Source organism: Nuphar pumila, chromosome 15, assembly GCF_984573655.1.
Source record: "Nuphar pumila chromosome 15, dmNupPumi1.hap1.1, whole genome shotgun sequence".
Lineage (NCBI taxonomy): Eukaryota > Viridiplantae > Streptophyta > Magnoliopsida > Nymphaeales > Nymphaeaceae > Nuphar > Nuphar pumila.
The window spans coordinates 17,343,217-17,369,818 of record NC_143263.1 but is presented as its reverse complement, the minus strand read 5'-3'; the positions used below and the strand labels follow the sequence as shown (position 1 = coordinate 17,369,818).

The 26,602-nt window shown below is 38.5% G+C and overlaps 1 long non-coding RNA gene across 1 annotated transcript; it reads right to left on the bottom strand.

The window, feature by feature from the left end:
• Positions 1 to 848: 848 nt before the first annotated feature.
• LOC149814657 (uncharacterized) lies at positions 849 to 1,744 on the bottom strand. Its single transcript, XR_016427955.1, has 3 exons — positions 1,607 to 1,744; positions 1,465 to 1,512; positions 849 to 1,189 (listed from the first exon to the last, which is right to left on the bottom strand). It is a non-coding gene; the product is annotated as an uncharacterized LOC149814657 (long non-coding RNA).
• Positions 1,745 to 26,602: the final 24,858 nt, after the last annotated feature.

The window sequence follows — 26,602 nt, the reverse complement described above, 5'->3', positions numbered from 1 at the left end:
AATAAAGTACTAGAAATCAAAACAAACGGTGTATTGATTTTGAAATCAGTTAAATAGGGGGACACATGATGACCATATGCCAACTTAAATGAGGTAAGGCATGACGTTGATAATAATGATGACGTGAAAACATGTAATTTGAAATATCTCAAACCATGTGTTTGATGGTTATGTAAAAATTGATCATTTTCTTTCATGATTTTTAATAGCACGCACACACGGCCACACACATATTGGTCACACAGCTGGTGAGGTTAAGGATAAGGATCATGGTGTTGGCGCTACAGCTAAGGATTAACTCAAAGATGGAAGGAATTCAAATTGATTAGAGGGAAACTCAAATTCAAATTGGAATCATAGGGATGTAACTGTGTTTTTTCGGTTTTTTTTCTGTTCTCTGTCCTCTGTTGCAGCAAGTGATATCTCATCACCTGCTGTAGCACTATTATGCTAAATTCTTTCTATAAATTAATGGATTATATTTCTTTCAAAAAAAAAAGAAATTCAAATAAGTTCATATTTTCCTGATCCAATTTTGTTAGCACACCCACTGCTTTTCTTTCCTTTTTTTTTCATGCCTATCAGGGATTTTTGCTTTTTTTTTTTCTTTGAGAGCAAGGGATTTTCGCGTGTTAGTATGCAAGCAGCCAGGCGCTTGTGTGTCTCGATGCATCATGCAAAATTGTGTGTTTCCAGAGCATCAAATGAACAAAATATGTTTTAATGCATCAATAAGGGCATGCTTGCTACATATAAGTGCATTAGGTGTAACCGCGCTTTCACTTCTGTGCCTTCTGGCAAAGATTTGCATCTATGCTTACCATGGTAAATAAAGCATAAGCAATAAGTATTACTAATATTATAGGTTTATTAAAGAAGACGAGTTTGACAAGAGAACCAGTGCTAGAAATACACAGGAAGGCCCGAAGTGCCTAATACTATGGATCAAGTCCCCATCCATCAGAACATAACCACATACCCACATATAAGCATGCTGAGCATGGGTGAGTGCTCAAGCATGGTCGTCAACACAAACACACTAGCACCACATGTTCTCTTTACTTAGACATGGAGAGGTTAATGAGCACCACAGGAACAGTTCACACACTTGCAGCTTGAGCCTGAATTACCACACTTGCACTTGCCACCGTTCTCGCCCATCGGCACCTCCACAACTTCATCAAAGTAGCTGTAATCAGTAGCACTTAGTATGTTAAGAAACATGATCACAACAATAAGCTTGATTAATGAAGGCAAATTAGATCATTCCAAAAAGTTCATGCCTATTAAGTTCTAGACTTGAATAGAACAAGCTAAGACCAGTTTAGTTAAGTCTCTGATCTTGGGTGCAGTTTTCTCGCATGATAAACAAAAAAAGCTAGTGATTTTGTAGTTTTGACCAATTGTGAAGTTAATTAGATAATTTAGATCCACCATGATAAATGTGATTCATGATTATGCTACCTCTTCTCGGTCTCGATGATATCGATACCATATGAGTTTCCTTTCTTCCTGCAAATAAAAATTAAATTAAGATCAATATTTGCTGAACTATCTTAATTGGTGTTTTGTGGCAAAAACATAGAGCGTGATATAGAATACTTACACGCACTGGCTCTTGTCAGCACAGTCACAGTTGCCACAGGTCGACATGGTGATGAGCTTAGTGATGAACAAAGTGGAAGAGAAGAATGGATGAAGAAGGCTTTCTAGGGTATGGAGGTACTATGTTGGACTGAAGAAGGGTTCTGTGTTTGGGGGTATTTATAGGTGTTTAGGCCTCTCTTGTACGTACCAAAAGTCTTCTTTCTTTTGTGTGTGGCACACACTTCTAGGGGGGAGGAACGAACAAAGGAATCTCAATTATATGGGGGGAGGTGGTGGTGGTCTATTAGCCCTCTTATCATACGTCATCCTCATCTTCAAAAGATCATACTTGCATGTGACAGTTCCTAGTTTGGACTCTCTTCATCTTTCAAAATATCACGTTACTTTGCATTGATTAGTTTTTGGTGTATCCGTAGCTTCTATAGGTGGGCTACCTAAGGCAGGGTAGTCGTAGTTCTTACCCGGGGGTTTCCTCGCTTCTGCAAGGTTGCTTGTCATAAAAAAATTACATTTATTAGTTTTCAGATTTGCCTCTCTCTCTCTCTGCATGTGTGTAAGCGTGTGTATTTGAAGGGTAATCTGGACTGATGAATTTGGTTTGATATTTTGAATGGAAAGTTAATATTGTGTAGCGACTTTGTGTTTTCTGATAGGAAGCCAACAAGCTAGTGCTGTCACATTACGTGGTTCCTCGCACACACCCCGTTTTGTACGTTATAAATGGCAGCAAATGCTTTGCTTGACATGTCGATTTTATTGATAGTCTTTTTTTTTTATAGGCAAGCTAGGGATAGGCAGACCCTTACCAGTTATACAACTATACCTTTGGGTTTTGAACCTGCAATGTCCCAACACATGGTGACGTGCACTAGCTGCTCCTACCAGACAAGCTGAGCGTTGGTAGATTCTATTGATAGTTAGTAACTTTCTTAGGGGCATCTTTCTTTTTTTCCTCGAAAGAGAAGGCCACTTTTCATTTTCAGATGTCAATGTCAATGCTATCACTAAAGAAATCAATTTTGAAAGATTGGGAGATAATGCTCCAAGAAAATTAAAGTAGCACTACTTTGCTGCACGCAAGCTTTCCCTATGAAAACCTATTGTTGCTTTCAATCTTTGTCAATAGAAAACCCTTGTATCCTACTACTTTTTTATCCAAAATTTCTGAACCAAAATGATCATAGATATCTTTCAAGAGCTCTCAATCTTTCCATCTATGTGACATGGACACGCTATGACACGAAGAAACTGCTCCGGGACAAAGACCTAGTCGCGTTGGACTTAGCCTGCTGTACCTACATCACCATCCCGCGGTAGCATAACCCCCCTCACAGAGTCGCCTTGCTTCGGTTAATGCAAGTGAGTGACGCCGTGGGAATGGAGCCATGCCCATCTAGCAGCCTAAACCGCTTCCCACTGCACCAAACCCCTTTGGGGCAGAGACACTACTGGCACATATAGATGTTATTTTAATAATTTTTATAATTTTCAATATTTTCAAGAATAGGTAATAAAAATATATATTTTTAATATATAAAGTTCAAACAATTTTTTATTTATTAAAAGTTTACAAAATCCATGTCCTCATGACCTATTTTTTCAAAAATATTGTGGATCCTGCATACAAAACCCATCACTTGCATGTTGGGTCGTGCTAGTATCTCTTTGTTACATTGGTATCGATTGTTCCTTTATTTTATTTGGTTTCATATTGTTGCTTACAACTTTAGTTTGATGATTTATTTATTAAAAAACAATAGAACATCTAATTTTAGCTGAATGACAGGCATAACTAAGACGTATTATTCCTGAACATTAGCATCGGTTGGCTTTATGATATTCCAAAGAAAACTTCATGTTTTTGAAAAGCATTTCAAGAGCTAACTTTCCACTGCAACTGTCGAATAGAGACCACACTCAGAGTAACTCATGATAAGCGTTGGGTTATGCTTAATTAAAATTACAAACTGCCCCTATGGATCAAGTATGCAAATAGCACATTTTCAAGCCAAATGTTAAAATTGATATTTTATATGAATCTTAACCATGAAAGTAACTCAAGTTATTTGATAGTTTCAGTCAAGTTGGGTCCTGATATGTTTTTTTTTTTTTAGTAAAGGTGAGATTTTTTTTTTCAAAATAACAAATAAAAGTTGGGTTTCTAAATGAAATTTCCTTCTTTTCTTTGCTGTTTTGTTTTTCAAGGCAAATTAGGGGACTCTAACCAGAAAGAAGAGTGCCAGCAAAAACTTTAACCAGAAAGAAGAGTGCTATATAACTGCTACTGCTACAACTTAGCTTAATCTTCAACTAGCTCCCCTAAAAAGCTTTATTAACGTTTGCCACTATCATATTCAATGTCATGATCAGTTGCTATTAAAGTTGTCTTCAATTATCCCATGATAAGACTACTAATGGGCACCTAAAATAGTAGAAAATGCATCATAGGAAATAAATAATAGCTCTTAGGGTATGGCCTACAAATTATTTTATTCGAACTGCATGACAAAAGGTTCACATATGGGGCGACTTACATCATTGGGGTAATGTTTGTTATCCTTATATTTTTTTCAGTTTTTTGCACATCTGACCTTTCAGATGTGAAACTGACTTTTGGATTGTGTTTTTCTTACATATATATCAGATTTTACTAGAGTTCAAAAATCAATGGACTGTACCAAATTTTCAAACCTCAAAAAAAATATACTTTTACGCCAAAAAACTATGATGCAGGGGTTGATTCCTATTTTAACCATGTTGAACACATCCATAAAATCAGATTTGGTCAAAACGATATACCTCTAAGAGTTCCAACTAAGGGGTTCCTTACTCATGAGGGTAGCAAACGATGTCCCTACATGGTTATTCGTCTATATGCAAAAGTTTATATGCCTTATAATTAACTTTCCATCTATGCCAAAGAGGATGTCAATGGATCATATTTTATCCTAGATCAAATCTAACTTTGTTTAATCGAATTTGGTAAGCTAAAACTCTATCCGATTAAAACTGGATGTGGATTTAATTTTGATTCTTTGCTACCGAATCCAACAGATGTCGGATTTGACGGATATCCAAATCCGATTACATGTAAAAACTTGGACTTGGTATGAGCTTTTTATTATTTGAATCTGAATCTGAATCTGAATCCAAATCCATTTATGTTTCTTTTTTTTTTAGAGAAATATCAAACATCTTAGTGCGATTTGTTATTGGTCACATCCCACCCGAATCTACATCCATTGCAAAGAGTTCGAAGCAGCAGCATAGACCTAGGAGGCAAGAAACTACATGGCTTTAAATGGCCTAACTAAATACTTGTTTTGGGAGGTTAAAGGGGTGATTGCTCACCCCTATCAGTAGTGGAATCATTATGTTTTTGTTTAATAAAATGTTTTTATTCATAATTACCTTCTTATTGTGCCTCAAAGGGATGTATAACAACGGAAAACAGTAAAAGAAAAAGTTTCTTTTTTATCATCTGAGTAGGTAGTATTTGTGCATCGCTTTTGTTGCTTTGGTACAAGAACTTGAAAAAACTTGCCATGAAAATACTGCCACTTTCTAATTGTAAGAATGATTCTGGCATGTCACTCGGTGTTAAAATTCAACCAGCTTTAGATAATTGATGAAAGTTCTTTTTTAGATAAGATAATGATTAAAGTTCTTGCCTTAATTATCCAAAATGAGATATTATTGACATTATCCAACAAGTCAGGGTTCTGTTTAACATTATGGCATACTGTTTTTTAGGTATGCCTCACTTAAATATGGCTGGAAACGTTCATAACCTCTGTGTCCACATTTACTCTCTTTTTTAATTTTCCCTTGAACAGGTGAAGAGATGAGATTCTTAGAGAAAAATGTAGTCATGTCATCATCATAGCTTTGGACTCTTGCAATTATGTGTCTCAACCAATGTTGTCAGTATTGTTGCAAATCGGCCGATTCGTACCGTATCAACCAAGAGTCGATACAAAACCATGCAGATTCGGCTTATTTTTAAATATTTTGTAACTCATTTTAATATATTTTTTACATGTGTCATTTGCTGGTTAAAAATTGACCGATTCAGTTTGATTCAGTTCAGAATCGGAATCAACTGATTCCCTGAATCATTTCGAAAATCGAATCAGGGTGCAACATCTATTGTTTTTTAAGCATTTCTAGAGGAGATTTTGATCCAGATTTAACTAAATGAGATGTCAAAAATGTTGTATGGGTGAAGTTGGGGTGAAAATTGATCAAATTTCCAACCTGAATTTGACATAAATCTGGTGTATATTGTTGGATACAACTTGCCCCGTTTTGATTATGCAGCATTCCGAAGCATGTTGAAAATTATGGGTGAGTGCATGACTAGGATCAGATGCAGTGTCGTGCAAGACAAAGTTGACCTATTCAAGAACTTGTCATTTGTAGTAATAGAAACGTTAAATACTATATGGCAAAAACAGCATGTTTCTAAAAATGGCTCACAATTTGCCAAATCCATCTAATGGACAATAATGCAGGTTCCTAATTTTTTCTATATGCTTTTACCTCTCACAAATGCAAATTTTTTATTTTTGCGCATCATGACACTAAAATAATACACTCATGGAATTCATCAACATAATCACATCGGAGGTTGTGATATTTCAAAAAAGATTGAAAAACTCTAAAAAAATTTGTGAAACTCGTGACGAGTTTTGTTCGATCACCTGCGAAAATCATAAAATTTGTGAAAGTCTGATAATTCTGAAATTTCAGACGAGTATCACAAGACACATTGCAAAAATCCATTTGTGTTGAGCTGGTTCGTACCTTATAAAATTATGAACGAGTATCGCATGAAGTATTGTAAAATTCTGAAAAATTTACGAAGTTCAATATTGTGAAATTGAGATGAGTATCGCACATCGTGTTGTGAAAAATGCGAAATTTCTTATTCACATCACACTGGTATTGTGAAATTCTTTTTTCTTGCAAAATTTCATCCCATATAAATGCTTGTTTATATTTTTTTTTTCTTTTTCTTTTTCTTTTTCTTTTTCTCGTTTGTATCTGGAAAGAGTTGTAACACCCCAAAAATTCCATGTGTGGTTCCGCTGGGCTTTTAGTCGTGTTTTGAAGCATTGCTAAAGGGCTTTTTAAGAAAAAAAAGTGTGTTTTTTCTCACTTTTGCATATTGATCATTCATCACGTGTGCACATGGACTGTCAACACGATTGAGTGTGGGTTGAGCAGCTACCAATAAATAAATAAATATATATATATATAGAGAGAGAGAGAGATAAGGGCCTAACTGGGTTAGAGGGAGCAGCGAGGGGCGGTGCCCCTCCTCTGCTGAAAAAAAGATGAAGCAAGGAGGGGCAGCGCCCCTCCTCGGCTGAAAAAGAAGAAGTAGGGAGGGGCGGCGCCCCTCTTCTAATGAAAAAAGGTTAAAGAGAGAAAGAGAGCAGAGAGGGGGGAAGTTCGGCTGCTCCCGACGAAGGGGGCTCTGGCTCTGGTGAAGGGAGGAGAGATTGAGAGAGAGCGAGAGATGGGAAGGTCGAGGGAGAGAGAGACGGGAGAGATGAGAGGGAAATCGGGGAGGGAGAGCGGGGGTTTCCTTTCAGCGTAAAAGAGAAACCCCCCTACTCTCTCTCTCTCTATCTATATATATATATATACATGAAACACGTGTAAGTACTTAATTGTTAAATGCATTAATGTTCACCATATTCTAAGTAGATGACTCTTGTTAGTCTTGAGTACTCTAGTGAAAACAGAAAATGGATCTTACGAAATACTAAATTTGAACTAGCACAAACAGAAAATGTATCTTACGAATTACTAGAATTAAAAATGAATGGTGTGTTGACTTTGAAATCAGTCAAAATATAAGGGGACACATGATGGGCACGCCAACTTAAATGGGGTTAAGGCATGATGTTGTTGATGATGATGAACATATAATTTGATCTAGCACAAACCATGTGTATGATGGTTATGTGAAAATTGATCATTTTCTTGCATGATTTTTAATAGCACTCATACATGCCATGCACACTACTGTTTTTCTTTCCTTTTTTTGAGATCTATCAGGGATTTTTCGTGTGTTCATTATGCATACAGCCAGGCTCTTATGCTTGTGTGCTTATAAGCTAGCATGTCTCTATGCATCATGCGAGATTGTATGTTTCCAGAGCAGCAAACGAACATTGTATGTTTTAATGCATCAATAAGGGCATGCATGCAATATACAAGTACATTAGGTGCTACCACGCATTCACTTGTGTGCCTTCTGGCAAAGATTTGCACCTACGCTTGCGATGGTAAATAAAGCATAAGCAATAAGTATTATCAGCGGAGAAGAGTTTAACAAGAGAGCCAGTGCTAGAGCCACACAGGAAGGCCCAAAGAGCCAACTACTGGCAGCACTTCTACAAACACCAAACGATGAAAACTCTATCTATCATGACGTGTCCACACATCCACATATAGGCATGCTGAGCACACGTGCGTGCTCAAGCATGCACATACACACACAAACACACTAGCACCACATGTTCTCTTTATTTAGACATGGAGTGCTTAATGGGCACCACAGGAACAGTTCACACACTTGCAGCTTGAGCCTGAATTACCACACTTGCACTTGCCACCGTTCTCGGCCATCGGCACCTCCACAACTTCATCCAAGTAGCTGTAATCAGTAGCAGTTAGTATATATGTTAAGTAACATGATCACATCAATAAGCTCGATTAATGAAAGCAACTCAGATCGTTCCAAAAAGTGCATGCCGATTAAGTGTTCTAGACTTGTTGCAAGCCAAAACCTGAATCCATGTGGGCATCCCCTTCCTCAAGACGAAGCAAGAGTCTCCTTGAGTGTTGAGGGGACGACCAAGGAGTTTTATGCCGCTGGGATGATGGCTGTAGGACAAGCTATAAGACCAGTGTACTCAAGTCTCTGATCTTGGGTGTGGTTTTTTCATATAGTATTTTTTTATGACAAAGAACCCTCACTGAGAACCAGGTCACTTAATGCGCCCGCCTCCCTGTAAGGTAAAACACCCAGCCTTACCTGCCCCAACTGTGATAAAGCAACATCAGCCCCCATCCATCAGTGGCATTCGATCTTGGGCCTTGACACAGGAACCCGCTTACCACATGGGTAACCACCGTGTAATAAACAAAAAAAGCTAGTGATTTTGTAGTTTTGACCAATTGTGAAGTTAATTAGATCCACCATGATAAATTTGATTCATGATTATGCTACCTCTTCTCGGTCTCGATGATATCAATACCATATGAGTTTCCTTTTTTCCTGCATATAAAAATTAAATTAAGATCAATATTTGTTAAACTATCTTAATAGGTGTTTTGTGGCGAAAACATAGAGCATGATATATAATACTTACACGCACTGGCTCTTGTCAGCACAGTCACAGTTGCCACAGGTCGACATGGTGATGACCTTAGTGATGAACAAAGTGAAAGAGAAGAATGGATGAAGAAGGCTTTCTAGGGAATGGAGGTACTATGTTGGACTGAAGAAGGGTTCTGTGTTTTAGGGGTATTTATAGGTGTTTAGGCCTCTCTTGTACGTACCAAAAAAATTCTTTCTTGTGTGGCACACGCTTCTAGGGGGAGGAACGAACAAAGGAATCTCAATTATACGAGGGGAGATGGTGGTGGTCTATTAGCCCTCTCATCATTCGTCATCCTCATCTTCAAAAAGATCACATACTTTGCACGTAACAGTTCCTAGATGGGACTCTCTTCGTCTTTCAAAACATCACGTTGCATTGCATTGATTAGTTTTCAGAAACCCCTCGGCCGGTGGGTCGATGGGTACGGACTTCATTTGTTGCATCGACCATGCGTTATCCAAGTCTTTGCAGGTGCCATTTTCGGAAGACGAAATCTTTGCGGCAGTTACAGCTTTGTCCGGGTGGAAAGCCTCTGGTTTTGATGGTTATCCTGTGGACTTCTATCGCACCTTTTGGACGTGTGTTAAGGGTGATATTCTGAGTATGTTCGCTGAGTTCCACCGCAACAGTCGGTTACCATCTAGCTATCACCTGGCCATTGTATCTCTTATTTCGAAAGACGCTACGTCGGTGGACATAGCGCGGTACCGTCCTATCTCGGTCTTAGGGAGAATCTATCGGATCATCGCCAAGGTATTGGCTACCAGGATGCGATCTGTCGCTAATCAGATCTTTTCAGATGCTCAATTTGCCTTCATTCCCCATAGACGGCCGCAACATTCATTTATTTTGGCCACAGAGGTGGTTCACTCTATGAAGTCCAGCGAGAGGCCGTTCTTTACTCTGAAACTTGACTTCCACAAAGCGTATGACTCGGTGCACTGGCCTTTCCTCTTTCACATGTTGGAGAACTTTGGATTTGGTCGGCGCTTCTCTAGCTGGGTGCGTGAGTTGGTCACTAATGCACAATCCCAAATTCAGATTAACGGGGCCTGTGGTAAGCAGTTCAAGGTTGGGCGTGGTATTCGGCAAGGATGCCCCTTGTCCCCTCTGCTTTTTAACATCATTTCTGAAGGCATTGTAGTCTTGCTCAAGAGGGTCGTGGGGTGTGGTTTTATTAAGCCACTAGGAGTTCCAGAGCAATATTCTTACTTACGCCGATGATATGATTGTTTTCGGCGTTGGATCCATCGAACAGATGTTAAGAGTCAGGCTAATCATCCTCTTCTTCCTATCGATGTCGGGTCTCTCGCTAAACAATGATAAGTGTTGCATTTCCATGATCAATGTTCCCCCGCATATGCAGGCCATTGGGCAGAAGATCTTTCAGTGTGCCACTTCGGATAAGTTTTTCTCCTACCTTGGTCTGCCGCTCCAGCTCTCACGGATTCCATCAGTTGCTTGAAACGCCACTCTTCAAAAGGTTCAGACTAAAATTTCGACTTGGCAGGCCTCCTACCTTTCGATTGCTGGCAGACTTACTCTCATCAAGCATGTTTTAAATGCGATGCCAGAATTTATTATGTCTATGTTCCTTATGCCTGTGGGGATCAATAAGAAGCTCTCTAGAGTATTGACCTGGTTTCTGTGGTCTGGGCAAGGTAACAATAAAAAACGTCACCTTGTGGGTTGGGAAACGATAAGGCTACCGCAGAATAGAGGGGGTTTGGGGATTTCAGACTCTATGTTAAGAAGTATTGTCCTGGTTGTTAAGCAAAGTTGGCTTGCGCATCAATCGGGGTCCCCTTGTGCGAATTTCCTTCAGGCTAAATATGGATCAGTGTAGTCTTTGATTGGGGGTCGACACGCAATTAGGTCGCCCATTTCGCATCTGCGGAGATCGTGGATTCAAGCTTTGTCTGCTGTGTGGGGTGGTGAGGGCGACGACGTCGCTCAGAGCCAGTTCCTTTGTAGAGCAATCACCCCGAATGGCTCCGTCCGCACTAAAGACACCTACCTTTCTCTCCTTCCGGCAGGTGTGAATCGGTTCCATATGAGAATTATCTGGGGCAAAGGTCCTCCTTCGAGAGCGCGCTTCCTTGCTTGGCTTATTTTGCATGATCGGGTGCAGACAGATAGCTTCCTCAAGTCTATAGGTTTCTGTATTGTGAGTAAATGTGTTCTCTGCGAGAGGGCCGAGGAATCTGCGTTGCACCTATTCTGGGAATGTTAGGTCTTTCAAGATATCTTTAAGGGTACCTGGAATACACCGGTTGTGTCTGTGCGCTAGGAGTCTTTCGCTGTAGACCTCTTGCGGGGACCCCAGCCAGTTCGTAGATGTAAAAGTTGGCGGATCATTTGGAGAACTTGGTTGCTCTCTTCCTGGTGGGCCATTTGGATGTCGCGCAACAATGTTATTTTCAGGCAGACCCCGGTTAATTTCAACAAGTTAGTAAATTATATTTTGGCGGATGTATACGCATCGTTACGCATATGCCTTCCGGATCTTCAACGCCACTTGCCGCTAAGGCCTCCCCCGGATCCGGACTGATCGCCTCGGATTTTATCTGTATTTTGTGTCTATTTTTGGCTTATGTGTTCTTTGTCTTGTTTGTCGGTTTCAACGGTTGTTGAACCTGTCGTAATGTTGATATCTTTGATTCGGCTCTCTCTCTCTCTCTCTCTCTCTCTCTCTCTCTCTCTCTCTCTCTCTCTCTCTCTCTCTCTCTCTCTCTCTCCCTCCAGGATCAGGTGCCATTACATGGCACACTTTGGGTGTGCCTCTGCAAGCAGGAGTGCTACCCGTGCTCCCGTGCTCATCAATCGTAGAAAAGGCTATGTTAGCTTGAGGTGAGATTTGAAACTTTTTTATTTACATTTTATTTATTTTTTTTATTTTTGTAAGTTTAGGTCTTGCTAACATTAATATATCGAACTCATCTTTTTCATAGGTTTGCACTCGAGATATACACTTTTGCAATGTCACCACTCCAAAAATGAAGATTGGAAGTGCCTGGTCTGGCTAATCCCTGCTCAACAAAAGAGGAAAGGCACGAGATCTTGAAGAACAACCCCCACATCTCAAGTATTGGATCTATTTTATAAAAGAAAAATATTTTTTACGAAAAACCTTTTTGTTATTTATTTTTAAAAACTAAGGAGGAATCCACAAAATCACAAAATGGCGATCATGGTAGGACTATTCATTTGACTCAAAGATCCAATTTTCTTGGATTTAGCATTGCGAGGTTAGTAGCTTCAATGTTTTTTTAGATTTTTGGATTTTGGATCTACCTAGGATCCAAATCTGGCATTTTCTATTTTCTGTCCTCCCCGATAGTGTCAGATTGACAGGAACGTACATCCTTGACCATAAGCCATTTTTCAATGTTCTAAGACTCATTGGAAAGTAGATGACCAGCTCTTCGATTCTTATGTTTAGTGTATTTTCATATCCTGTCTCTATAGTCTCTGGAAATGGGCTTGAAAAGGAGAAACAATCACTTTTTTTATTGTTTCCTACAGAAAATTTCCTGTTCTCAAACCTATATCTTTGTGATCCGTTAAAAAAATTGTGTTTTCATATCCATTGGAAAGTTGAGAGATAGATTCGTGTGTTGTGTGATTTTGTTTGAACTCTTGTTTGTGTTTAAATCCCAAACCATAGTTCTACTAAAAGATCCTACTAATCCTCCAAGGAACCCAAATATTGAACTAGGTTAGAGTTCTGAGAACCCTAGCCAACTAGAGCCTATGATCCAAAATCCATCAGAGAATACTGAAAATTTACCTAAAGACACTTAAGAGTTGAGAGCTCTATTAGTCAGGATCTCACTCCATAGATTAGGGGTAGCTCATTCGTCTAGAGGAGTTTCCATCAGTGAACCTACTATGGAGGATCTAAACCAAACAGAGGAAGAAGAAGATGATGACAAAAAAGAGGTCCAATATATGGACACATATAAGGGCCAAGAGGTAGCCCAAGATTTTTTTTGATAGATCCGTTTTGGAGGAAGTGGAGAACTCCAATGCAACTTTAGAGTTACTCATGCATGAGATCAAACAAAAATTCTTAAAAAATGAAGCAAAATTGAGGAGCTACAAGCATAGTCACAAGTGTAAGGTTCAGTAGGGGCTAGCTTAGGTGATCCGGTCAATTCAAATCCCAAAGTCAGCAAGTCCAACAATCAGAACCATAAGTTTTTGATCCAATGAATATGAGAAGGTCCAAAACCTTAAAGAGGAACTCAGAAATGTAACCCGACATATGAAAGAAACTAAATGTGAAAGGAGACCATACAATATCCAAGATTTTATCCTAAGTCAAAATATTGAACCTTTGGGTCTCATCTCTCAAAAAATTGTAAAGTTCAATGGACGAAAGAATCTCCATACCCATATTACTTTAGTCCTGGATGTCTACTCTGACTATCTCAATAAGGACCAGGCCTTAATCAGATGGTTTTCGAGAAGTCTCGAAGGAGAAGAACTATTTTGGTTCTCAACCTTAGAGGTCCACCAGATTTGTTAGTACCAAACCCTAATGAATTTATTCATCAAGAAATTCATATTCAAAGTGGATGCCTTGTCAACGATCAATCAATTATATGATCTTAGGTAAAAGACAGACAAATATGCTCAAGACTTCATAAACTATTGGAGATCGGTTTACCATCGCATGAAGAACCCTATCATTGAGTCTCATGCTATCACCTCGGTTATGAACAACTTTAACTAATCATTGAAGGAGATTTTGGCCACCCAAAAGTATGATACTTTCATGTAGCTCATTGATGTGGTGAGTTGGATGGAATCAAACCATAAAAGAGACATGTATAATGGGATCTTGGTTGATACTGGGTCAAAGAAAGACAAATCCAAAAAAAATGAATCGCCTAAGAGCCAATTTAGTGCAGCTACTCTTCAAAGAGAAAAGAAAAAGTTGGTCTCCCAAGCAAAACCATGTGCAAGCTCAAAATTAGAGGTGGCCTAGAAAAATAGAGTTTATCGATATCCAGCAAACTTAATCCCAAGTCCTTGATATTTTACTATAAAATAAGGAATTTGAATTGCCCAAAGTGCAAACCCTTCCCAGATGAAAGGAAGGGACCCAAAAAAATTCTACAGATCAGGAGGAACAAGTGGCATTCCAAATGAGGAAGACCACATGATTAGTAAAACTGAACCAATATTGATTTTTTTTGCCATAATTACTAGAGTCTACATTAACTTTGCTGATCAGAAAGGGGCCCCATTGTCATTTGAATCACCACAGTTTGCTTACACTCAGGTCCACCAATATAAGACTCAAGCTGAGGAGAAGAAAGAAAATGTTGTTAGTCAAGTCTCGGAAATAGAGTTATGCTTGAGTCATGTATTGAGGTTGTCAAAATAAAGGAGAATGAGGAGGATCTTGCCAACATTTTAAAAGATGAAAGTCTTGTCATGGTTTTAGAAGAGGAAAGACCTGTGAAGGTTTCAAAAGAGAATGATCCTACCAAGTCTTCAGAAAAAAAAAGGTTTGACTATGCTAGAATCAACCATTGGTTCTCCCACCTTAAAGGAAGAAGAGGTGTTTGAAATTCACATAGAAGAGGAAGACTTTGAATATGCTGATGTAATGGAAGATTTTGACTCATCCAACTTGGTAGACACAAATGATCATGCTCAGATAAACTGTCAAGATTATGTTATGGAGACTTTTAAGGAAGCTGAAATTCTTTAAGTCTCTCTTGAGGAAGAAGAAAGTTCTGCTGATGAAACTCCTTAGGACAACTCAGAATTTGCCAAAGAAAAATGTGGCCTTATCATAATAATGTTCATGTTGTCCCTCAACCTTGTAATCTCAGCTTGGACCTTGAGTAGTGTCCATAGAGTAATCAAGATTCTCACATATTCAGCTTGAACCACTGCTTCTGATACAAAAAATGGTGAAGGAGTCACCTTCAATTTTCACTATATAGAGCAAATCTATGTTGGGTTAAGAGATCCAAAAGGTTAGCAATGATTTTTAATAAATGGAAGATCAACATCATCTACCATTTTACAGAGCCACATCTGGGGCATTGAAGCAAATGTCCAGTTCTTAATCTTTTAAAAGATCGATATTGGAAAGGAGGAGGATAGAATCAAAATATGAATGAAGAGAAAAATGTCATGGACTTATCCTCCCATCACATGCAGTCTATTGCTTAGTCAAATTCAAAGAATACCTTGTTCTCTTCATCAGATTAGAGAGTCACAGGAGGTAAAGTTACACCATCTGGATCAAGTTTGCTCTCAACCTCTTATAATCTGAATTAGCACTTGCATTCGTCATTTTCAGATTTTTTTGAGAATGTGAATGAGTTGATTGATCATTTTTTATAAATAGTTATTTAAAAAATCCAAAAAAATAGAAAAACAAAATCCAAAAAAATAGAATTTTTTAAAAATCTAAAAAAAAAATAAAAAGATCAGCCTTTTGCTGCAAAATTTTGAATGAATTTTGCCAAAGAAATCATTGCATTTATGAGAAGTTCATACGCACTTCAATATCTCACTTCTTGCATCATTAGTAATGGTTGATTTCTTTTTCATTATTATGAAGAGGAAGCTTGAAGGTCGAACTCTTTATGAGAAGGCAACATAAGTTAATTGAGCTTATAGTGAAATAAAAGGATAAATCTCTTTGTGAAGCCTAAAAAATAGCAAAAGATGAATTCTATAGGGGCATGTACGGATTCATATTCTATGGTTTAAGACCACGATGACCCACTTAAAGAAAAAACTCTTTAAACAAAAAGATGTCAAGATTACTTTCTATTTTATCTTTGCTTCTTATCTTCTCCTTTGATTGGTCATGTGAAATTATCCATGTTATGCTTATCATCTTCTCCTTTGCTTCTAAGTCTTGTTTCAACATCCTTTAAAATGACTAAGTTGGTCATCTCATTATACAAAGAAAACCTACCCATTCAGGCTTATCCTGAGGCATTTTTTTTATTTTATGAAGATGAGCATAAAAAAAGTTCTCAAAAAAAATGTCAAACGCAAAACAAATGTAAGAAAGTTTCAAAATCTCAGTGCTTTCTCTATAATCAAAGATATCAAGTAAGAGATGCCCAAGATCCCTTACTCGCTTACTTTTTTTGAGCCTCATGTTCAAGAATATCTTCTCCAATACCCCCTTTTGAGCTTCATGATACAAAAAAAAAGATCATTTCATCTCTTAACATTGTTATCACTATTTATCTTCATGATACAATTTATTTCCTTTCAAGTCTTTGGAAAATGATTCACCACTTGAAAATATTCAATATGGATTAGTTTGATGCAAGCTTTGGAGTGAGGAGGTTAAAGTGCATTGGAATGGAAAGTCTCAGAATTTTATGCACTTGAGATCTCATTTTTAGACATAGATGACCAATAAGTCTTGCTTATTTGAAAGTTTCTGGAGTCTTAATCTTTGTAAAATTAGATTAGCGGCTATTAAAGAATGAGCTTATACATGTGCTGGTATAACTAGTCACTTTAAAAGTCGAGGGTCAAATAGAAGATTTATTCTAGTGAAAAAGAGTGAGTTTGTTTATTTTATGAAGACTTTAATTAGGGGCAAAAACTAGAAAGTGAAATTAGATCAACATTGGCAAAGAATAAAACTATTATTGAGTAATGCAAGTTGCACACACTCACTTATGCACTCAATCTTCTCATGTTTGCGACACTTTCCATGGCAAGATCCAATCAGATAAAAATTTTCATTTTCAAAATTTGTTCTCGAAGATTTTAGCAAAGAAAAATTCCATTTTCAATTTTTTTAGCAAGGGACAGTTCTTTTGGTTATCCTTCACATTGTATATCACTTAACATTATATCATACAACATTGTCATTCATAAATGTCATCTTTGTCTTGTCATTTGTTTGTCATAAAGTTCTTTAACATCATAATTTAATTGTCTAACCCATAGCATTTATATTGCAATTGTCATTCACTCTTTTTCTGGTGAGTTTTTAACCCGAGAGCTTTTGTTATGTTTTATACCAACAATGAATATTTTCTCAGTTGTTATTTTCTGTGATTTTTCTTGGGATTTCTGCTATAGCCACTATCAAGAAGAATAATGTTTTCCCATAAATCGACGTCCTTGGATTGACTCACGAATTCTATCGCATGGAGGAGGGAGACGTGGTAAAGCTATACTTCTTGTTTTTCTTTCTTTCGACTCTCTTCTTGGTTCTTTTATAACACCCCAAAATCTATATCCCAAAAATCGTGTAAAATTTTTTTTGAAATGGTTTTATAAAATTGCAGCAGAAATTCGAACGGGATAAAAGCTTTGGCGTATTACAATTCTATCATAACCTTTTCAATTACATTTCGAATTTAAAAGTAAACATCTATAATTAACTAAATGTCCATTACACTTTAAATTTAAATAATAACATAGTCATTTCAAATTAAATGAATATCAAAATCTTGAGCACTTGTAAATGTTCGCAATTCAAAACAAGTCCAAAAATTGGGAAAGGCTTAGCTCGGTCCCCATCGCAACCTCCTGACATCACATGGTCGTCTATTCACTACCTGAAAACATTAAATAATAATAGGGTCAGACAATTAAGTCCTTAGTAGGGCGGAGCTATTCAATACACATAAATTAAAACAACTAAGCAAAGATTAATAATATACTCACACGCCCAAACATTATTAAGCACACTAAGAATACATACGCGTAATTCTTTACAGGACTTTCTAACATAAATTTATATAATTTTTTCAATCAAAGGCATTCACTTAACTATAAATATTTAAATATGCATGAGTAGTTAAAAATGGATTACTTACCATTGTAGAAGTCGAACTATATGCATGAGTGACTTTTTATCTTTAATTAGGTTTTCTTTTTAGATAATATATGCTATGCCTAACTAAATGTGCAATCACTTTAGGTTTTAGTTATTAGCCCTATGGGTACTAACACATGCTTAAATTTGGATCAGGGTCATTGCGCAGACAGTATTTTTATACAATTATGGCTTTGGCCTAGCCGAACACCTTTCACCAGTATACAGGTGAGGGACGAGCATATCGAGAGAGTGCTCCTAACACTGTCATCCTGATGCATCAGTTTTTCACTCATGAGTTTCTATCATCTACGGTAAAGTCTAATGCAGAAGTTTTCCCTATCCTCGTGGTTAGGGAGAAGCAACCTTTCATGCTTCAAATAGTATTCACGAAGCCAAAAGTATCACTTGCCCTCTCCTTACAAGCATCGATTTTTAGTGTTACATGGTTAAACTTTTTAAATTTATTAATTTCATGCAACACTCACTTATGAATACAACTTAGGGATCCAGACTCTTTCAGGCCAATGTATGCACATTCTTAAAACATATATTTCAAGTATCATTGCATAATGTTTTTCTTTCGTTTTGACTTAAGCATACATTCAACAAGAAATTTAATTATGCATCATTCGCCATCTGAAACCAGTCTGGTGGTTCATATTTTCAAAATTTATAATCATCAACTGCAGCAAAATTGGCAAATTGGCAAGTGACATGGTTACAAATACGATTATTTGAATGGACATGGGTAATACATACATCATTGCTAAATGAAATATGCTAAATGGGTTATTTGGTTCTTTCAATTTTTTTACAGTTCTGACCCCATAAATATGTTGAAAATGGTTGATTTATTAGGAATCCAAACTTGGATCATATGTTTTTGATGAAAAAAAATATTTGGAGCCTAAAAATTTTACTAAGATTTTAGACTATTGATTTTTTGAACATTATAAAAACTCACTCATGTGTCAGAATCAAACACTTCAAAAGTTGATCCCTATAAAATCAAGTACATAGATCACATCGATATGGTCATAATTTTAAAATAAAATAAAAAATCCCAAAAAATCCATTTAGCATGTTTCATTTAGCATATTTTGTTTATCATGGATGTATATATATATATATTCACTAGAATATGAGAACTACCGTGAGAACCAGAATTTTCATATATTTTTTGTTCTTTTCTCTTAAATCTAACCTTTCGGATGTGAATGCTTGGTCTATAAGGACCAGCTCTTGAATCATCCAATTATGATGAATAAATGACATTTTAAGGCTTTAAAACCAATGACTCATAAACTTCATAAACATTCAAGCATTAAATAATCATAGTTTTTTTATCAAAAATACATGATCCAACGTTGATTCCTAGCAAATTTACCATGTCAAACACATCTTTTTTTTGGAAGGCAAGCTGGGGTTAGGTAGACCCCACCAGTAATAGGTTTGAACCTGCAACGTCCCACCACAAGGAGACATGCGCTAACAGCTCCTACCAACCATGTGGAGCCCTGTTGGTCCATATGGATGGATTCGCAAAAAAAGTGTTTAAAACACCCATGATATATATATATATATATATATATATATATATATATATATAGAGAGAGAGAGAGAGAGAGAGAGAGAGAGAAGGTGGTAGTTGCCTATCACCTTCTCAACGAGACAATGATGGATGTGTGAAGTCACAAAAATGGCATTTATTGGTGGTTGCAGCCGCTGCTAATGCCTTGTTGGGTGGGAAAAAATGACAATCAGATGCATGGTACTCCGAAGTGCATCCACTCTGGTCTCGTTAAGAACTTGTAGGCAGATCTCTCTCTCTCTCTCTCTCTCTCTCTCTCTCTCTCTCTCTCTCTCTATATATATATATATATATATATATATATATATATATATATATATATATGCAGAGAAGGTGGTAGCTACATACTACCCCAGCTAACCTAGTTTCTAGTGCAAGAAAATTGTATCAGAGATCAGGCCAAGCTAGAGGGAGAAAAGAACTTAGTAAGGGGCAAAGCCATAAAAGGTGGTTGGTGGACGCTTCATCTTTAAAGCAGAAGGAACAACATCTCACAAGCTGGGGTTGCCCTTTTCTATGTTACATTATATATTGCCTTATCAAGGGATATCAGCCTCGGTTGTCTGGTAGTAGTGGTTGAATGTCACCTTGTGTTGGAATGTTGCAAGTTCAAGTCCCAATGGTATGGTTGTATAACGGGTGGGGTTTGCCTAACCCCAGCTTGCTTGTCAAAAAAAAAGGGATACCAGCCACATGAATAAGTGAGCACTTGGCAAAGGGTTTTCAGCCCCCAAACTCAAGTTTTAGGAAGCTATCCCACAGAAAACTGACTAGAATATCTATAAAAATAACGAAATTTAAAAAAAAAAATTGGATCTGGGTCAAATCCGTACCCGACCCAGACCCATTAAGGTTAAAGCACGAAGGAGCAAGGGTCTTTTAAACCCTCTACGTTGCTTTCCCCTTTCTCCCTCGATTGAAATGGGAAACCCTTTAAGGGTTTCCCAAATCTCCCCCCCCCCCTTTAATAATCGTGCAGAGGGGAGGGAGGGCTCTCAACCTGCGCCCTCCCTACTCCCACTTTCCATGACCTCCCCTCTTTACAACCCGCAGCGAGCCAGACGCCCGCCTCTCACTCGCTTCCTCCCATTCGGCGTACCTCGACGATCGCCTGACGGCAACGGCGACCTCACATGACGTTGGCCCCCTTCCAGGTATGCTCTTCTCTTTCTTCCCTCTTCTCTCTATGTACGTTGGGAGGCCGATAGGAGGTCGGTGGTCCCCTGTTGTGCCTTCCATCTCTCTCTCCCTTTCTATTGCTGGCAAGCAGAGGTTCGCCCCCTGTCGCCTCATGGAGTTCTGGTAGGTAGGGGACGCCCCTACTGCCTCTCAGTTCTCGGCAGGCAGGGGTTCGCCCCCTACTGCCTCTTAATTCTTGACAGGCAGGGGCTCGCCCCCTGTCGCTTCTGTAATTTCAGCAGGCAGGGGCACGCCCCTGTTGCCTCCATTTTTTGGCCAGCAGGCAGAGGCGATGCCCCTGCCTGATCCCCCTTTTCGGTAAGACCGTTGGGGGCTCCGCTTGTCTGGCAGATGTAGTTAGTGCACTGTCACCTTGTGTTGGGACGATGTAAGTTTGAATCCCAAATGGTATGGTTGCATAGCTGGTCAAGGTTTGCTTAACCCCAACCTTTAGGTTAGCCGAGCAGGTTTGGGCTTGTCTGGTTGTCGAGCCCACACATGTCACCCCCTACTTCCATTGCATGGGGTCGACACCCCCTTGTTTCCTCTTGACCGGTCGGCAGGCAGGGGCAATTCCTTTGCCACCTTCTTTCATGTGATAGGTCGACAGGGGTCGAGCCCCTGCCACTCTACGTTTCTGGGTGGATCGGCAGGGGTTGAGCCCTTGCCGCCTCCTGTGTTTGTCAGCGAGACGACAAAAGCCGAGCTCTGCCATTTTTTTGCCTTTCTGACAGGTCAGCAGGGGTTAAGCTCCTGCCCCTATTTGCGATAACTGAAGGTTGGCAGGGGACTTAGCCCCTGCAGCCATCTATCTTCTCTGCCACTGTGACCTACTGTCAGGTAGGAGGCAGGCCCTTCTTGCTCCTGTTTACGACAGGCAGGGGTGCAACCCTGCTCCTTCTCTCCTTGTGGATTGGCGGGCAAGGGTGGTGCCTTACCTTTTCTTTTTCGTTTGATGGTTTACTAAGTATTTCTCGTTTATGCAGACTACATGACAGGTCCCGCTCGTGCTCCACGGCTCAAGCTCTGCATCACCGACACTCATAGGCGCACACAGTGACGTAACCTCTCGAGGTAGGGGAAAGTCGCACGAGGAGTCTAGATGAATTAAATAAAGTAGTTGAATTTTGAGATAAGAACAACTGACATTTTCATGCATGCGTATATATAGACGAATATGATTAATGATGGCTTGTCTTTTACTTGTATTAATTAGCTAACTATGCTAGTTTACTACATACAATGTTGTTTACATCTTGTGTTGTCTCTTTCCTTCAGTTTATATGTTCTTTGTATATGTTGCTCAGATTTAATTTCTCGCAATTACAAATGTTATTACTGCTTTCAATGAAATAAATTGTTTATCTTGTGATGTCCTACTTTATTTATTTTACATTGTCTATTTGTGCATCTACCAATTTGTTATGAAACTAACCCATTTCATAGGCAGGTGACAAGTTGGACTTTAATGACGGCCGATGGCGTGATGCAACATGGCTTGAGATCACACTCTTTCTGCTGGCATCCTGGCTATTCTCTGTAAGTAAGATTGATTTGTAAGCTAATGTGATTATAATTGTCAACTTGTTTTTCTCTCTAAAAGAAAATGGCTTACGTTGTCGATTTTAAAAGTAAAAACTTTAATCTTTGAAATATTTTTTGTCAATGTTTTCAAAATCACAAGTTGAAATGTTAGGGCGTTACAATATCCACTTGGTTTAGTTCTTCATTCAGTTACCTACTTTGGAGTAGTTACATGAGGTTTAGACACTCTTGGTGCTCATTAGCTTTGAGGTTCCTATTGGAAGCCATGTGCCAATCTTTATTGGATTTCCAATACTCCCTTATACTGCATTGTGGCTTCTTGGCTAGGCAATAAAGTGAAGCATCGTTTCAATGATTATCTATTTAATTACCCTTTTATCTCTTTTTATCCTCACCTCAAGTGAAGTCATATTTGAAGGTGGATTCCCTGGCAGTTGTTGGAGTTTGTCTCCTCGTCGATCATCGAGGCAACAACTAGAAACCCTAATTATACAAAAGTGAGGACAGAACAATTCAATTGAAACAAAGCACGTCATGAATTCCCATGATAATTGAAGTCATCTAGCAAACAAAAAGGAGAGAAAAATGAATTAGAACCATGAATTGAAAGAAAAACCTCCATTTCAAACAAGAAAAAGAAGCCCAACTTGCAAAGGATGTCGTGAAACTGGTCTCTGGGAGTAGACTTTGTAAAAATGATGGTGAGTTTATCAGAGTTTTGACAAATGGTGTGTTGATTTTCTTTGATTATATTTTTTCCCTGACAAAGTGCCAGTCGATCTCGATATGATTGGTTCTTTCATGAAAGGAGTTAGCAGCATGTATGGCCACCTGATTTTTACAATATATTTCCATAGGGGTGTCAACTCGAAATCCCATTTCGGTTAGAAGGGCCTTGGTCCAAATGAGCTCACATGTTGTTGAAGCCATGGTGTGATATTCAGTCTCAGTGCTTGATCGACAGATTACACTCTGCTTTTTGGTCTTCCACATTATAAAATTCCCTCCAACAAAGATGCAATTCCCTAAAATTCAGACTCCTATTTCTATTAGAAGGGCCTTGATCAAAATGAGCTCATATGTTGTTGAGGTCATGGCACAATATTTGGCCTTAACGCTTGAATGAGAGATTACACTATTTTTTTGCTCTTCCATATTACAAGATTCTCTCCAACAAAGATGCAATACCCTATAGTAGATCTTCTATCACTGATGCTTCCTGCCCAGTCTGCCTATGAATACCCTTATATGTTGAGATGCCCATTACTCTTCATCCACATGCCTTGACCCAAGGAACTTTTGATATATCTAACTTCTATGTGTTGTTTTTGTGGAGCATGTATGAATTAACCGACAAGACTGATGTCATAAGTGATGTTTGGTCTTGTAACTGTGAGATAAATGAGCTTCTTGATGATTTTCTAATATCTCTTTATGTTTTAGATTCTCCCCCTCAATTTGAATAAGTTTGTGTTTTACCTTAGCAAGGGCGTTGGCTGGCTTGGCTCCAAACTTTTATGTTTCTTTCAGTAGGTCTAGGGCATTTTAGCATTGAGATAGGAACATACCCTTTTTAGAGTAAGCAATTTCAATTCCCAAGAAATACCTAAGCTTGCCCAAATCCTTAATATCAAACACTATGTGACGGTAGTTCTTGAGTTCCTCAAATTTTTGAGAATTATCCTCGATAATGATGATGTCATGGATCTACACTAATACCATCAAAGTGAAAGAGTTAGTCTTTTTGATAAAGAGAGGTGTTGGAAGTACAACATTGATACCTCTTGTCAAGTAGGGAGAAACTTAGCTCGAGGGAATTGTTTTAGCCTATAGATGGTTTTTCTAAGTTTGCACACTTTCATTTGATCTTCATTTAGTAGTCCTTGAGGCATTTTTATGTACATCTCTTCCTTGAAATTATTTTTCCAAAAAAGCAATTTTAATGTCTAATTGAAAAATGTCCTAGTTGCAATTGTAGAGGAGAACTCTTATAATGTTCATTTTTTTAATGGTGAAAATGTTTTTTTCTAGTCTATTCACTTAGTTTGGGTGTACCCTTTGGCAACTAGGCAAGCTTTATGTGTCACTTAATGGTCCCATCACTTTTGTATTTGATCTTGAATATCCATCTACAACCTACATTTTTTTTCTTTGGGAAGGGGAACCAAGTCCCATGTCTTGTTCTTGAGGATCACACTTGGTTCTTTTTGCATGGCTTTTATCCACTCAAGAGATGAGTTAGCTTCTTGGATGCTAGTGGGCTCTTGGTGGGAAGAGATATTGCTTAAGAAGGCAACAAAGCTCTTTGGGAGATGCTCATATGAAATATATTCCTCTATATAGGGATGGCAGTGGACCAGAGGAAAACGGGGCCCCGCCCCGCCTCACCCCGTTTGGACCGGGGACGGAGGTTAAAATCAAAATCCGTGCAGGGATGGAGGCGGGGATAAACTTATGTTTTCTTTTGCCCTGCCCGCCCCATCCCCGTTACCCGTTAGTAAACCTTTGTCTCCTTCTTTAGGGATGACAATGGACAGAGCGAAAGCGGGGCCCTACCACGCCTTGCCCTGTTTGGATCGGGGATAGAGGATATGAAAAGGGGATGGAGGTAGGATGGAGAGCAGAATTTTGAGACGAGGTGGAGGTGGAGGTCTTGTCCCCCACCCCCACTGCCACCCCTACATCTATAGGTTAATTTTTAGCTTCAAAGGTGATAAAGTCCTAAAGTTTTTAAGGTGAAAAAGTGATCCTTTTAGAGCATTTGAGAGTGACCGCGTTGGGAGGTTCAATTTCAGCTTCCTGTTTAGAAGTCAGATGATGCATTTGTTCTTTGATGGCATCAATTTGGCCATTTTTTATGATAGGCTGGGTTGCACTCAAGTCATCTAAATAATTCAAATTTAGTAGCAGTAGATTGTTATTGGGCTCTCCTTGAGACATATTTGTGTCTCCAACAGATATATTGAAGTAGGGTGCCTCTTGTTTAAAGCTAACATCACGGGAGACAAAGTTTCCTTTTCACATCATCATAACATTTGTAACCCTTCTTGGTTGATGGATATCCTAGGAAAACACATTTAATGGCCCTTGGATTAAGTTTGTCTCTTCTTTGAGAAAGTGAGAGAACGTAAACAATGCATCTGAAGGTTCGTAAATGATCAAGAGAGATAGTCTTTCCCTTTAAAAATTCCAATGCATATTTTCTCTCAAGTTTCTCACTTGGGAGACAATTTATTAGGTAGCAGGCAGTGGCAACTGCCTCACTCCAATAAATCTTGAGAACACTCATCTAAAATAGGAGGCTCCAGTAACTTTATGGAGATGTTGATTTTTCTTTTTGACCACTCTTTTTTGTTGGGGTATATTGATGCAAGTGGTTTGGTGGTCAATCCCCTCACTACAAACAAAACTGTCAAACAACTTGTTGGTGGACTTGGTGCCGTTGTTGGTCCTGAGGACCATGATTTGACATCAAATCGAGTTTCAATAAATTTAGAGAAGTCCTTGAAGTGAGTGAACACTTTATCCTTAGACTGCATAAAATAAACCCAAGTAGCTTTGAAAAATCATCAATGGACATGACGTTGTATCTGTGCCAGGAATAAGTCTACAGGGGTTGGGCCCCATATGTTAGAATGGACAAGATAAAAAATCTTTGCATTCATTTTGTGTGATTATGGAAACGGTGCTCGTGCGAGCTTAGCATGATGGCAAACATCATAAATACAACAATCATAGTCCAAATAAGACATCAAGGTTTTTAAAGTTTTATATGATAGGTTGCCTAATCTATGGTTCCACGTTCTCCCATCCTCCTTCGTTTGTCTTGTCATAAGAGCGTTATCACCTCTTTTGAGTAGATAGAGCCCCTTAACTGCTCATCCTTCCCCAGTCATCTTTGTGGTCTCTCGATCTTGAAATATAACATTGGCAGGAGATAATTGGACCGAAAACATGTTAGATGTGGGTTTGGGAGGGCATTGCAAGTGACTTCCTTTTTGAGAAAGTGAGTTTTTTTTTATTCCTTCAACTGGGACCAAAGGCCCATTAGCTATAGTGATTGGGCCCTTCAAGATGTAGGGTTTGATATTGGTGATGTTGGTTCTAGTCTCAGTCATGTGATATGATATGTGACCCTTGAGTTAACGAGAGCACTGGAGGAGGGTTTTGATGAGGCTAGGTTGGCCTTGTTGATGATATGCATAATCTAGTCCAAACATTCTAGAGTTAGATGAGTTTCTAAGTTGCTCTCCTATGCCATCCATTTATGCCACCGATTTGCTTTTTCCCTGATCAGGTTTCTTATTCAGTTTACAACATTTCTCACGTGAGTGGTCATTCTTTTTTCAATATGATCACACCATCTTCTTCTATTTGTTTCTCCTTTTATCCTCATTGGATTTTTCTATTTGTGCTTTGTTGGGATTTGAAAGATCAGAAAGAAAGATA